The 15,439-nt window shown below is 47.6% G+C and overlaps 1 protein-coding gene across 3 annotated transcripts in view; it reads left to right on the top strand.

The window, feature by feature from the left end:
• Positions 1-4,191, top strand: part of LOC116948636 (kinesin heavy chain-like) — a 42,922-nt gene extending 38,731 nt beyond the window's left edge. For all 3 annotated transcript variants that reach the window (XM_032965517.2, XM_076071670.1, XM_076071671.1), the window contains one exon: positions 64-4,191. The gene's annotated coding sequence lies outside the window, so the exon portion shown is untranslated. The remainder of the gene's footprint in view (positions 1-63) is intronic.
• Positions 4,192-15,439: the final 11,248 nt, after the last annotated feature.

The raw sequence follows: 15,439 nt of genomic DNA, 5'->3' as shown, positions 1-15,439 counted from the left end.
TGTTTGAGACTTGAATCTGAACGTTGTTGTTGCTTATTGTTTTATTTCGTTTGCTTTGTACAGACGACGTTGCATTGAGATTCAAGCGGAAGTTTGGACATGCGTAATCGCACACCACAAAATCGCGTGCGTGCAAACACACACACACACACGGAGATCCTTCATTCAATACCCCCGTACCCTTAGGGCAGTTGAAACAATGGGGCAAGTTTCTCTGTCCATGACCCGTATCGTGGGGTTAAAGTGTGGGTACTCCGTCTTTCTAAGCGCCGCGCCAGCATGGGAAGAGTAGGCCTAATACTACTAGAGGGGCCTCTGGAGCTGCCTCTTAGTGGAGGCCCTTCTGTGAGCAAGAAATTGCAGGGCTGCATCTTGCGTTTCTTTTTGGCCTTCGCCCTAGGGGCACATGTTAATGAGCTCCTGTGAAGCCCGGCATTTACGCTGGGAGCTTTACCACGTGCAGCACACACACACCTAGCCACGAGTGCGGATTTTAATGCACTACACATTACTTTTTTGAGGCCGAGTCGATCCAAACTAAACACAATTACACTTTTTATTTCACTAGGCATGGCCCACTGAGCTTTATAGTTTTCTCAGAAGCGACTTTGACACAAAATAGCTCAACTTTTAGTGGCTCATGTGTAAATTTATAGCAGCCAAATACTCTTAACGCATATCAATTGAGGCAAAAGCCGGAGGACACAGAAAAATCCACGGGACCTCCGGGAGAGAGAAACGTGCATTCTACAAATATACAGCAGGCTTCAGGGTCGAGATGGAAACCCACGACCTCCTGCATACCAGGCGAGGCAGTTAACATCTCACCGCCGTGGCGATCCAGTGGGAGGTGCAGAGGATGTTTTGGACGTGGATCGTCGCAGGCGTCCACGAGCAGGAGTTGAATGCGGTTCTGCAGATATTGCAGCGCCCTCGCGCGAACCACCACTGCACGCCAACGCCAAGCGCGCGTGCCGCCCGTCGACATGTTGCGCGGACCGCGTGACGCGCGTTGCTGTGAAAGGATGTGCTCCACCTGGCCAAACAAGCGCAGTAGAGGAAAAAAAGGACAAACCAAAAAAAATACATGCACGGGTTTTGTTCGTTTTAAAATGTTACTGTATCGTGAAACATTTCTGACAACGTAGCAATATAAATTAATTGTTGTAAAAAATGTCAATTTGACTCGAGCACTTGCCTTAATTATTGCCATGATGGTTTTCCAACCAAGTTTAATATTTAAGCGATGCGATAAAGATGCGTCTGCGCTAGTTGACATCTGCATGGTTTGCGAGGGCTCTTCCTGCTTGAATGTCCGCAAAACATGAACTGGACATCTGTGATCAGCTTCACAGCTCCGATTCCTCCAGTCTACAATCAAGATTCTGAACATCGGAGGACTCTTACAGCGAGGGAAAAAAGTATTTGATCCCCTGCTGATTTTGTACATTTGCCCACTGACAAAGAAATGATAAGTCTAATTTTAATGGTAGGTTTATTTGAACAGTGAGACAGAATAACAAGAACAAAATCCAGAAAAACGCATGTCAAAAATGTTATAAATTAATTTGTATTTTAATGAGGGAAATAAGTATTTGACCCCTCTGCAAAACATGACTTAGTACTTGGTGGCAAAACCCTTGTTGGCAATCGGAGGTCAGACGTTTCTTGTAGTTGGCCACCAGGTTTGCACACATCTCAGGAGGGATTTTGTCCCACTCCTCTTTACAGATCTTCTCCAAGTCATTAAGGTTTCGAGGCTGACGACTCGAACCTTTGGCTCCCTCCACAGATTGTCTATGGGATTAAGGTCTGGAGACTGGCTAGGCCACTCCAGGACCTTAATGTGCTTCTTCTTGAGCCACTCCTTTGTTGCCTTGGCCGTGTGTTTTGGGTCATTGTCATGCTGGAATACCCATCCACGACCCATTTTCAATGCCCTGGCTAAGGGAAGGAGGTTCTCACCCAAGATTTGACGGTACATGGCCCCGTCCATCGTCCCTTTGATGCGGTGAAGTTGTCCTGTCCCCTTAGCAGAAAAACACCCCCAAAGCATAATGTTTCCACCTCCATGTTTGACGGTGGGGATGGTGTTCTTGGGGTCATAGGCAGCATTCCTCCTCCTCCAAACACGGCGAGTTGAGTTGATGCCAAAGAGCTCCATTTTGGTCTCATCTGACCACAACACTTTCACCCAGTTGTGCTCTGAATCATTCAGATGTTCATTGGCAAACTTCAGACGGGCATGTGTAAGTGCTTTCTTGAGCAGGGGGACCTTGCCAGCGCTGCAGGATTTCAGTCCTTCACGGCGTAGTGTGTTACCAATTGTTTTCTTGGTGACTATGGTCCCAGCTGCCTTGAGATCATTGACAAGATCCTCCCGTGTAGTTCTGGGCTGATTACTCACCGTTCTCATGATCATTGCAACTCCACGAGGTGAGATCTTGCATGGAGCTCCAGGCCGAGGGAGATTGACAGTTCTTTTGTGTTTCTTCCATTTGCGAATAATCGCACCAACTGTTGTCACCTTCTCACCAAGCTGCTTGGCAATGGTCTTGTAGCCCATTCCAGCCTTGTGTAGGTCTACAATCTTGTCCCTGACATCCTTGGAGAGCTCTTTGGTCTTGGCCATGGTAGAGAGTTTGGAATTTGATTGATTGATTGCTTCTGTGAAATCTGATTAAGAGGGGGTTAAATACTTTTCCCCCATTAAAATGCAAATCAATTTATAAAATTTTTGACATGCGTTTTTCTGGATTTTTTTGTTATTCTGTCTCTCACTGTTCAAATAAACCTACCATTAAAGTTATAGACTGATAATTTCTTTGTCAGTGGGCAAACGTACAAAATCAGCAGGAGATCAAATACTTTTTTCCCTCACTGTATTGAGTTCTCACCAAGGGTGGGACCAGGGGAGCTTCCCTTGGGCAACTTAAACGTCTCATGCAATCTCAGATCTGTGCATCACGAGGTGGTGATCGAATGGCGATTTATCAAGTTTCGCCAAATTTACGCTGGAGTGCTCGCGATATTAAAACGCAACTTATATAACGCGTTACGTTTCCACGATTCGAACGCATCGTTCGAGAGAAAGCGGGAGGCAGAGGAGCTCAAAATTTTTATCCTAAGCCGGGTCTGAACAGGTGAACTTCAACAAACGAGAACCTTTAAGCTGTCACTTGAAGGTGGATGGTGATTGGACGCAGAGAACGTGCAGCGAGTTCTCGATGACTGGAACAGCTACAGAAGCGTTGCTCAGCCAAGAGCTCGGCTGTATATTAAAACAATGCTTAACTATGCAATTGTGTAGGAAAATTCCTTATTTTTCAATTCCGCTGATCTGGTTTTTTACAGAAATAATTTGCCAAAGAGGCTTTGATGCAAGACAGTTGACCGTTTTTCGTAACCCCAACCAAATCAGATCGCCCGGAAATGCGCCCGGTCTCATTAGGTCTTGGATGCCCAGAAAATGTGACCTTGATTCGTGCGTAGATGGGCGACCACCATGCACACAAAGAGCTTGTCATATGGCTGTGGATAGTGCAGCAAAATCCATAGTTTTGTACTTCATATGCCTCCATGTCCTCCGCTTCCCCGCTTCACAAACCCACACTGACTTGCAGGGTGAAGTACGGTCAGATAATCCCCATGACTTGCACGGTAGTGGGTGGCCCTCATCCAGCAGTTGACTGACAAGATCGCTGTAAAAACCACGTAAATGCCACACACACGAGAGCCACGCAGATTCATCTGACGCACAGTTCTCTAGTTGAAAGGCTTAATGTTTCCTGCCTGCTCAATTCTCAAAGTTCACAACCTAATTTGGAAAAACTGCACAATCTTAATTTTCCACTTTTGATGTCAATAACTGGATGCATAAACTATAAAACTCAAGAAATCGGGGTTTAGGTCACATGAGAGCCCAGGGCTTGAACCCAATAATGTGTATACTATCATGTACGTGTAATGTGTTTTTGTTTGCCTCTAATGTATGCTTTTAAATTCGTCATTTGATGTATTTATCTTATTCGGTGATCCACGTGATTTTTTGAGCGATTGTTTTTTTCTTCACAAGCAACATTTGGTTTTGCTGTACGGTGTTTTAATTTGGTAAAATCAGGTCTCCATTGAAAAAGGAGAATTCTCAACGGGCTCCTGCCTGGTTTTAAATAAAAGTCACCCGTCTATCAATCTATCTCAAGTGCCAACCGTTGTTTGCAGGTGTTAACGCAATAAGCCACGAAGCAATATTTTTCATAACATTTAGACGAGTGGTTCTTCACCCTTTTCTGCAGCATGCACCCCTTTGGTTCTCCATCGTTAGAACATGCATCATGTTAATAAATAGAGGTTTCATTAAATAAAGTAGTTGTACTTAAGTGCCCGTGCTTAATTTGTGTTTTCGATTATTTACCTTCTAAAAAAATGTGGCCTATGTCTCGCACCCCCCAGAAAGGGCATCTCGTGTCCCAGGTTAAGAACCACTGATTAAGAACAGTATTCTCCGACTATAACCCACCACAGCCAATCAAAATCAAGTTGTCGCGTAGGCAAATACTATACCAGTTGACTTGGATTATTCGGCAAAACTGTAACGTTTCAAAGCAGAGTTTGGTCGACACTAGGTGGCAGCACTTGTCCATGGACTGAAAAAAAACAAATAAATGTTCATTGCATGACGGTCCGACTTTGTAATTTATCTAAATTCAGGTTGAGAGAATTAAAACAAGTGCAAACCCAAAATAATACGTGTGTTGTTTGTGTTCCGTCATTGTGATAGCTAGACGCAGCTATATTCTAGAATCTATCAGATGGAGGAAGTATCGACAAGTGAAGCATTTTAGTCTAGATCCAGTCCTGTGGAAAAAGTGGAACCTGCACCAGGGCCCACCGTGCCAGAGGGGGCGTAGGTTATACGTACACCCTGTGTAGACCGACAGGTCTCTCTCTTCGTTCTGTCTAAACAATAAAGTGACCGGTACATGCGCAGCGTAATCCCACTCGAGCCAAGACCTTTGTGCAAGCACTGTAAGTGTTGAAAGAAGTCACTTTAAAAGTGTGAAGCACGTCCATCAGCCCCGCTCAAGTTTGCTAATCCCTTTAGTGCGAGCGGTCAGCGAGTTTGTAAATCGGCGATTAAATGTTTTGTCACCACTGTTTAGAGTTTTTTTTACCTGCTTACTCACCTGTAAGGGGGCATTCCCTTTATTTAAAATCAAAGAAAGTTCACGTTTGTCCCAGGTCAAATTTGCACGAGTCGCTGCTCATCCCCGGTGGTCCCGAGCCAGTGGTGGAAATTCCACATTCCTCTGGTAGGACCCCCAACTGCTGTTGCAATGGAACAATAATGGGCTCGGCTTCCTCCCAGTCAGGATATGGACCTCGCGAACGGAGGCGGTTGTGGTTCGCACCATGTATCACAGCACCACCTTTTTTAAAATTGTATTGTAATACAATGTATATGTTTAACTTATTTTGCACCGTACATAGCCAGCCATGCTACGGTGCGGGGTGAGGACAACAAACGAACCACGAACAGCAGCTCGAAAGAAATGAGTTTTTTCATCAAGATTAAAACATTGCATAGCTCCAGTGGCTTCCTAATATCGGAAGGAAGAACGTTCCAGATGGCCGCACAAAGCGCATCAGAAAGCGCGCGATGCAGTGACCGTCTGGTGGATGGCCAGCAGCCAAAAGCCGCCGCTGCGAGGGCCACCAGAGTTCACGTGATGATTGACGCTCTTGGCGAGATCAGCAATGACACTAAATTACAAAGACAACAAGGACTTATGGCATCTAAAAAAAGTCACTATTTCCAGACACCTGGACATCGTCAGCGTAATATTATTCACGGGGCCAGCCCAGCATACGTCTCTAATACCAATCGTTGGGATTTACGCGAGAGTCTACACAATTACCAATCAAATCTGAATTTAAAATCACGTCTAAATGTCACTGCACCTGAAGAAAACTGCGCACAGAAAACTGTGGGTGTATTTTTTTTTGTAAAAACGAGGCAGCCCTTGTTCCATGCAAAACCACAACACAACACTCATGTACACCTCCTTTGCCAGTAGCAAAATATAATTGTTTTTTTACCCCTTTTATCTAGCAACAAAACCGACACCTTTTATTTGGCGTCATCTGGTCCAACACCATGCGAGACGAGGCTCTAAGGAAAGGTGTCTCGGGTGTAGACCAATCAATTTCAAGGACAGTGCATTCATTATCAGAGTCATGTTTTTTGTTTGCATTCCAACCGCAGGTATTGTGATCAATGCAAACATGACTCCTTGTAAAAAAAGGTGTCAGTTTTGTTGCCAGATAAAAGTGTAAAAAACCAATTATTACAACACTCATGAGCACCGTTGTGCAGAATATAACAAAGGCATAAGCAGAAAACTACGCGTCCTCCCCGTATACGTCTCTCGACACAAAGTATACATCAACTCTACTTTGTACCATGTAAAAACAAAACCTTTCTGGGTCGAGCATAACTTGGAGCAGCAATTGGCTCAACACGAGCAAAACACACAACTTGGATTCGTTCAATTGGCAACCGATGGGCACCCTCGTCCCAGCAAATACGACCGCGACGAGGGGGGATTATCCCGGGGTAATCCTCGCCTCGTTTCAAGTTCGGTCTCTCTGCCGTCGCCACTAAAAGTCTGCCCCGTTTGCTGGAATGCATTCACGTGGCTTCGTGGCTCCTCAGTCCAGCCCCTCTGCCCCCACGCAACCACCTCCCCCAGCTCAACTGTGGCGGCCACCGACTGACAGATCTGCGATTCGCATCTCGCCCGACCTAAAGGGCTCCCCCGCAATGAAAAATACAAACCCGCACACACACAACGAGGGGTGGGTAGTGGGTGGCGGTGCGTCAGATTTCTTTTTTTTTTAGCCGAGGAGCCGGTTTGTTTTATCCCCCTTTTTTGGTGTGTCACGAGCAAGGGTTTAGGGTAGCCGGGGTCATTGACTCTCCCAGAGGCGGGTGGGGGGGGGGTGGAAGGAGAGCAGAGAGAGCAAAGTGAGAGTGAGCGAGCAAAAACAAATAGCAGAGAGTTTAGGGAGTCTTAAAGTACGCGTCCACAAGTATTTGTGAAGGGTCTCGTCAGTGAACATTGTAAGCCGCTCAAGGAGGGCGAAGTGGGGGGTTTATTTTTTGCAAAAGAACGGTAGCGTAAAAATGTGATTTCCATTCAGATTGCCATTCCACAGACACCGGCAGATGTAGCATCTCCCCCCCTACCACGCTCGTTCTCTTGGTGCACGTGTAGTGAATGGGACTGCTGGAGCAAAGCACCGTTAGCGAGCGCCTATTAAAGGTCGCCACGACGCGACCCGAGCACCTGCAGGGGAGGAGCCACTGTCAACATGCCTCGTTGGGACGTCAGAGACACCTGCTGGAATTTCAGCGAAAAACTTGAAATCGCGTCTTCGCCACCGACCTTTTGGTGTTGTAACACTGCCTTCTAAAATGTGTACAAACAGAGAGTTGACCATGGATGTAACAACTTCACCAGCACGCGCCCCTTCCTCCACACAATCGCTGCGGCTAGATTCGAGAATAGGTTCGTTTTAACAATGTGGTGCAGTGGCCTCTCATGGCTGCATGGGTCACATGAACCGACAGACGAATATAATATAATTTTTTTAAACGACAACCCCCCCCCCCCCATCAAATCCCCCGCATGCGATATTGTCAGATCGCGAGACGGTGAACGACAGCGACAGCTTGGGGGGAAGGGAGGCATTCATCCAGGAGTGGGTAGGTCTCATTGCTTCTGTTGATCAATATGCATTGCTCGCCTCGTGTAAATCGGTTCCCGACGTCTGGTGTTCCCAGCTCGCTGTTGCTGCCACCGCCGCCGCCGCCGCCTTTGTTTCCACACGGCGCAACACGAGGTCACGTTTCTTTAAAGGCGCGTGTGCGTGCATGCCCCCCCCCACCCCCACCAACGTCCTAATGTTCGGGGCGAGCTTCGACTCCATCCCCACTGCTCGTGAGAGAGAGAGGGAGAGCAGGGCAAGGCGGGGGGGCTTTCCTCTGCGGGCTAAGGCGATGCACCACGGTGGAATGTCGTCTGGGCTCGGCAGACGTCTCACGTGGGTCACAGGTGAATGCAGCCGCGGGTTTTAAGTCGATGCCCAGAGGAACGATAGCCCCCCCCCCTCCTCTGCCTTTGCCCTTACGTGGCCTTACCCCCTCGAGGTCACAGGTAGGATCATGGGTTTATGAAAAAGGGTATGCTTGTCGCTGGCCCACCCTGCCTGGAGTAGAGAGACGCGTGAGAGGTATCCTGGATGTTGTGTGCTGGGTGCGGACATACCCATTAGGTAGCCAACTTGTACAGACCCCGAATGACATTTAGCTCTGGTCTCCTACCAAGTATTGTATATCTACAAACCTCATTATTATATAACCTTGCATCCTAATGGGTAGACTGGACTTGCCATGGAAATGCGGAATTCGACGAGTAGTTCAAGGATCTCTCCATGGCTCTCCGCAGGGATAACCGATTTTGTTTTGCCGTCCGGAATTCATGGCTTGAAAAGTTAATTTCTTTAAGAGGTGTAATAATCGTAGAGACGGCGAATGCAAATGTATGGGGAAAAACATTTATACGTGAAATGGATTTTTTTAAAAACAAAAAACAATGTTTTTTATTCGACGTATGAAGGAACGATGAACGTTTTTACGTAAAAGCACGCGATAATTTAAATCTTTGTTCATGTTCTTTATGTTAGGGAGGGTAATTAGTCAATGATGACAAATAAATCCTGGCTGGGATCTGAATTCACGGTCGAGTAATTGGAAACCCCACTGCTCCACCAGCTGAGTTCTACTACCCCAGATATAAAAGCTGCTTCTAATCTGGATTAATTTGGGCCGATACCCTGTCTAGACAGTCGAGTCTGTATTAGTAGAACAATACAAGAAATCCCCCAAAGTATGTAAAAATGCCACAAATGATGATACGCATGGCGAGATTTCTATACGTATATTACTTGCGCTTTACGGCAACTGAAATGTTTTTGGACGTATGCATTATAAAAATGTGACGACGTTAGAATTATCCCGAATAGCTAGAATATCAATGTGTCCCATTCTATGGATTAAAATAGCTTGCATTGAATGTTACCATTAGTCCATCGTCACAGTTCTGCTGTCAAACCTAAGCCACAAGGTATATAAAACAAATAATTTGTGTAAATTTCTTACACAAGTCTACCCAACGTTGTTGTGCAGTGATCGGATCGCCAGGCTGTGACGATCAAACGCCCTGCATTTTGAGAACTTGGGTTCAATTATCATGTTGCCGTTGGGGATTTGAACGTGGGTCTCAGGATGCTCGAGTTCTTATAGAGTAAGATGCCTCTGTCCTGGCCAATGTACCGCCCACACACAGTGCAGCTATAACTTACTATGTGTGTGTGAACATCTACCAGTAACGTACTATATATAATCTCGGGGTACATTCGCTTATTTATGCATGAAGCAAAACTATATTTGGCCATTTCCATCCCTGAGCGTTTGGCGTGTGGAAAGAAACCAGAGTATTTGCAGAAAACCCACCACAAATTAGAGTCAAACGATCTATTGCCGTCTTGTGTATCTGGTCACCTGAGCCCAGGCATCCACGACTGCCCCCCCCCCCCCGTCTCTCAACCATCAACATCAATAAACCTACTGCTGGATTAAAGCCTTCCAACGGCTCCGCCCGTCCCCGCAACGTAACAATCCCATCAGAGACCTGCGCACGAGAGACGATCTTGCCGGCTCCATCTCAGCGGCGGGCGTCCTCTGGGGCGCGTTCCCTCTCCCTCGGCCGTCGCTCCGCCCTCAGGCCTCGACCCCCCCGGGGCATCACCCCTCGTCGCCGTGACGGCGCGTCCCCTCGACCCAAGGGGCCCAACGTGGTGCAGCATTCTGAAGCGACCGCATCGTCCCGCAAAAACTAGGAATCGAACTCGGGCCGCCGGAGTCCGTGCCGCAGCGCGCTAAATCACTGCGCTCCACCGACATCGTACACAGGCACACACGTGCGGCTTGCCACCACTTACACTGCACATCATAAAACAATTTCGTCTCAACAACCACATCCACCTCTTAGACATTGCAGTACTGTCGGGTGTTCCATTTGTTAGGTATCATCTTACTGCTCGCTGTCAGTACGTTTAAATATGTTCGTTGCGCGCAGTTACACTTTATTCTGCCAAGTCGGCGTTAGCCACAGGGGTCGCGACGGGGTTCTTTCAATCCTGTTGCTCCATGCCCCCCTGTGCCAGTCCCGTTCTGTTGCGATGTTCACCAATCAATGCCCACTTTCTGGGAGGGCGATAGTAGAGCATAAAATAACGATGGGACAGATGTCACCACATCTTGGAAAGCGCCAAGAGTTGGACCTGGTTAGAGCTAAGATTGAGTCTTCTTTCGTATCGGCCCGACGCAGACGCAGAGCAGCAACTGCATTGGTCACATGCAGGTGGTCAAGCCAGATGACCGCGCCAGGAGCAGCGCGGTACATCGCAGCGATATCTCCTTCGTATTTGTGTTTCGGGAGTTGCGTCGTTACGTTGTATGGTCTAGAATTAAGATAAGAACTGGAGGCAGAATTTCTAGGAATTCGAGACGCAGTAGTTGACATGAGAAGTCACTCGACCCAATGCTGTTTATGAGCTTGTATGCTTACAAGTGGCTTACCAGAAACACAGATTTATTTTCCCTTGTTACTTAGAACCCAGACTCCTGGTGGCTTAACGGTCGAGAGCTGCTCACATTTGGAAGATTACACCTTCAAATCCTGGTTTAGGGATAAAAACGGTTCCCACTTTGGTTGGGGAAGTCAAGCGTGGTTGTCCTGTGGGTTAGACTTGCCCCGCTATAGGAATGTGGAATTTCCATCACCGTCTCCGGGCTGACAGCTGGCGTCAAGCACCGCCTCCGTGCTCATCCGAACGGGATGTCACTTCAGACTTGAACTTTTGAACTTGTGTAAAATAGGAAAATCAAAGTGTTCAGCACAATATTTAATATATTTTCTGAAAATTATTTCCAGACCTTTGTCAATCCACTACTGGATGGTCCTCACAGTCCCGTGTTTGACCATACTTCACCGCGTTGGCCAGTGTGGGTTGATGAAGGGGAACCCAGGTCTGGTTCAGATAATCGCTCAACAATGAAATTAGCTGTGGCCGGGAAGTGAACTCTGGGTCACCAGGTTCATGCCTCAAAGTGCCACCGCTATATTTACAGTACTTGTGTGTGTATCTGGAGAACTGGAGACTGTATATATCCATTTGTCAGGCAATTCTAGAAAAGTAAAAAAACTAGTGTTTTTTTCCCTCATGTCAGGAGGTAGGCGCACCTGCATAAAAACATCAGTTGAAGGTCGCTCTTTCAACACAACGATGTAAGAATTCCTCTTTGTAGCTTTTGGCCCTGTCCGTCAAGTTTCTAAGGGAGGCCAAAGTTTGCCAACATTGACGTCGATCTGCACCGCGCGACGATTCCGTTTCGAAGTGAAAGGTGGAACGCGGGTACTTGGCCCCGTACGCAACACCTCAGGGACTGAACCTGCACCCCCCCCCCCCCTCTCTCTGTTCTATAGCGGACAAAGACGCTGCAGCGCCTGCAAGACGCAAGCCTCCCCGCCCACCCCCCAGTGTCGATGATTCATTGCCTTCCCGCGTCGCTTCGCAGGGCGCCTTACGGACGCAGCAAATTGCCCAACATAAGCAGGACGGCACGCCATTGTTCTGCAAGACCATATGCGCCACGGGTATTATTGTTGGCTCGTTTGTTTTTGTGCAGCTCCCCCGTCCCACCCCCCCTCCCCCTTTTTCCTTTCGGTGGCTAATATTTGTTGGCTATTGTGCGCGCGTGGGCGTACAGGTAACATTAATCTTTTGAACCTCGTCGAGTCTGCAAAGAGCGGAGTTTGATCGGTGTCAAAAAAAATGAGTGGTCCTTGACATAAATCGTTATAATCAGCAGCGGCTATGGTCCATCCACTGTCAATGTAATTGCAAGCATGCATCTCTCCATGCTTCCCTGCACCTCTTTCCAGCTCAATTTTATTCACTCTTCACCATGTTTATGATCCAGCACAAGGTAAGAATGTAATATTTGACCTCTTTGTGGGTCTTTCAACAATCGCACACGGCTTGAGGGCCATTTGACCATACTTCGCCGCACTGGTCAATGCAGGTTGGTAGAAGTGTGCACAGCCCGGTTGGAATTTTGGTCTTGGAGTTTTATAGCGAAGTGCGTTGTGCACGACAGTTGTAGCTCCAGCAAATTAAGGGCCATCCATTGAGTCGGTCCGCATAAATCTGTCAAAACTTGACCCCACCCCCCCTCCCTGTACGCACGCGGACTTTTTACACCCCCCCCCCCCCGCCGAATCCTATAGAACGGCCGATATTTAATCCACGCAGAAACGATCAAGGATTCATATTATTAACGTTTTTAAGGAAACAGATAGTCCACCGCCGGCTGCATTAAAGAATTAAGTTGCATACCTTGGGCACTTATTTAGCTGAGCTGCGTGATAGCTGCAGTCAGGGGTACAGTGGCATACAAGTGACACCTCTCCCACAGTCCTACTTCTACTGGTAGTATTTGTCTTACAGCTGAAGAAACTGAACTGTGGCTCATTTGATGGCCAATGCAGACGAATTATTATTCACCCCCCCCCCACCCCCGTTTTCTATGTGTACGCACATTGTCAGTAGAGCCCCCATACGCAAGCGTACGCATTTTGGTGAACCCACCTCCCCCTCCATGCGTACGTACTCAATGGATGGCCCCTTAAACATAGCCAATGCTACAAAAGCAACTTGAATGAGCATTACGTTTCAGTTAAAATCAAAGCCAAGGCAGTCTCCAAAGGATTGACCATGGATCGTGTTCATTTTATGGAACACCGCGTACATTTTCGAATATTTCACGGAGTACTTTATAAATACCAAGCACGGGATTCCATTGTTATTTCTACAACTTCATGCAATCAGTAATCCCGAGAACGCATCGATTTCGTCGATTAAAATAAATTATTTTAAAAGCACGATACGTGCTCTCGAATTGTCTGCACAATGATCGATTGTTTACCGTCAGATTATTTGTGCTCCGTGGAGAGCTGTTAACCATCCCACCTTGTATACAGGAGGTCGTGGGTTCGATTCCTACCCTGACGCCTGCTGTATATTTGTAATTTGCGCGTTCTCCCCGTGGTCGCGTAGAATTTCTCTCCGGGTCCTCCGGTTTTCCCCCTCCACATTTAGAATCACGTGTTGAGAGTATTTGGCTGCAACACAATTTCCACGTGAAAAGCCACTTAATTGAGCTATCATTTGTGGCCAGTAGCTATATAGCTCAGTGGGCCTTACCTGGTAAAATAAAAGAGTCAAGTGTTTTAGTTTACTGATCACGCAAATGAGACGTCCATTAAATGTCGGCTCATAGAGCGCACCGAAAGGTGGACCAAGGAAACAGAAGAGATGGGGAAAACAATTTGAACAAAGACACGAAAAGACAATTAATTATGAACATAATCGTGACCGAATCGCGAGCTATTCATTGGATCACCATGTGGGGTTAAGGATCACCATGCCAAGTACCAACACCCATGTTCGTCTTCTTCCGTACGACGCGTCGCAGAGATCAGCACCTGCTTTTGGGAACAGCAACAAAATGTTCCAAGTCGACGTCTCGATTCCTTTCCCCCATTTCACCAGGCATCGGTTACAAGTCGATTCATTTCTTTGGTACCGTCGTTCGATTGAATCGAGCCGCCGATCAATGGGACTTCCACGTCTACTTTTCAGAAAGCCGACAAAAAAAATCACCCTCCCAACCTCGCAAGCCCCGCCACATCCGCTAAACTCGAGGGCCTCCTCCGCATCGCATGTTGAAGCCGCTGCCTAGACGGGACAGCAGAACAGAGGAACAAAACAAAGCGAAAAAAAGCCACCACCGTGCTCTCGCTTACGACTCCGCGTGAGGCCGTCCCTAATTGCGCCGCCCTGTGACCCTCGGGCTTTGCTGCCCTACAATGGGGCATCTGGCAGAGCGGCGTGGGCTCGCCCCATGCACGGTGCCCCCCCCCTGCTCCGATCCGAGGCCTCCCACGCGCTTCGCGTTTACATTTCTGCGCGCGCGAGCGAGCAGCCGCCACACGCACGCGCGCACGCGCGCGCGCGCTCACTCACTCACTCGCCTCCCACCCCATGGTCACACACACATACACACACGTGCATTTCTCTTCACCACTTCGGTCGTTAACGTGTTCAAAAGATGGTGTCAGTCACGATCTCGTTTCATTTCTTTTACGCCGTCGATTCACATTCGCCAGGTCTTGTTTCATGTGCCGCTGTCCACGCGTTGTATTATTTGTATTGCTTAATCGAGGTTGGCATTTGAAGATTTTTTTTGTTGCGCTCTTACAATTATTTGCAGCGGTTTTTTCCCCTTTTTTTGTATGTCGAGCGGCAAGGTTTGCCGAGTGGTCCCTAAGCTCAAATCGCACAGGACCCCTTCACACAGAATCAGTTGAATTACTCAAGCGGTTCAATAATTTCCGCGGGGAATTACCAAAAGCATGACTTCATCTCTAAAAGCAAATGTTAAAAAGCCTTGTACATCCGTGGCACGTGGAGGCCGGTTTATGCCATTGCTAGAACCCAAATCTCAAATTTCACAGCTGCAGTAATTTCTAAATTCAGCTCATCATCTCTTCAGGGCGGGTTGATAAAAACGAATACCACTTTGTGAGAATTGAACGGTGGTTGTTGTTGCATGAACGGACATAGCCCTGCCTGAATACTATGGAAGGTCGCCACGAGTTCACGGCCACCCACGGAGAAGCATCAGCCCACGCTCACGTGAGTATGGCGGTGGTCCGACGACTTTGAAGGTGAACATTCAAAGCACCGATAGAACGACGCCACACGAGGACCCAACGTCTGAGATGATCCATCATGTTTATATGCAGGATATCAGCCCGTGGAGAATTTAAGTTTTCAAAGCCTTCAATCTGTAGGTCTTCGTGATCGTGCTGGCACGCGCCTCTCCACAATGCGTTTTTCGGGGTTTTTGCCGCGATTTGTTTCAGAATCAGAATTTATATTTGGACCTGGGGAGGAATTCCGATGAGCGACGCGCAGCCTCTTATTCACAGACGTTCAGTAGGGGGCGGCCCGGCAAATTTGTCAACAAGTCTGATGGTTTCGCTCCACATCGTGGGAGCTTCTTCAGGAAGATGTGTATTCTTCTACGCTCACCTTCAGGAACTAAGTTCGGTTCCTGAATAAGAAATTCCCAGCGTGGAGCGAAAATGTTGAACATCCTAAACACCATGTCCGCAACAACTAATGCGGACTTTTTTTTCCCCAGGGGTGTACAAAGAAGCCCGGGATACACATCATGGCACTATAC

The sequence above is a fragment of the Petromyzon marinus genome, chromosome 34, assembly GCF_048934315.1.
Source record: "Petromyzon marinus isolate PM22_M1 ecotype Great Lakes invasive population chromosome 34, UKy_Petmar_22M1.pri1.0, whole genome shotgun sequence".
Taxonomy (NCBI): domain Eukaryota; kingdom Metazoa; phylum Chordata; class Hyperoartia; order Petromyzontiformes; family Petromyzontidae; genus Petromyzon; species Petromyzon marinus.
This window is presented reverse-complemented; position numbering and strand designations above follow the sequence as displayed.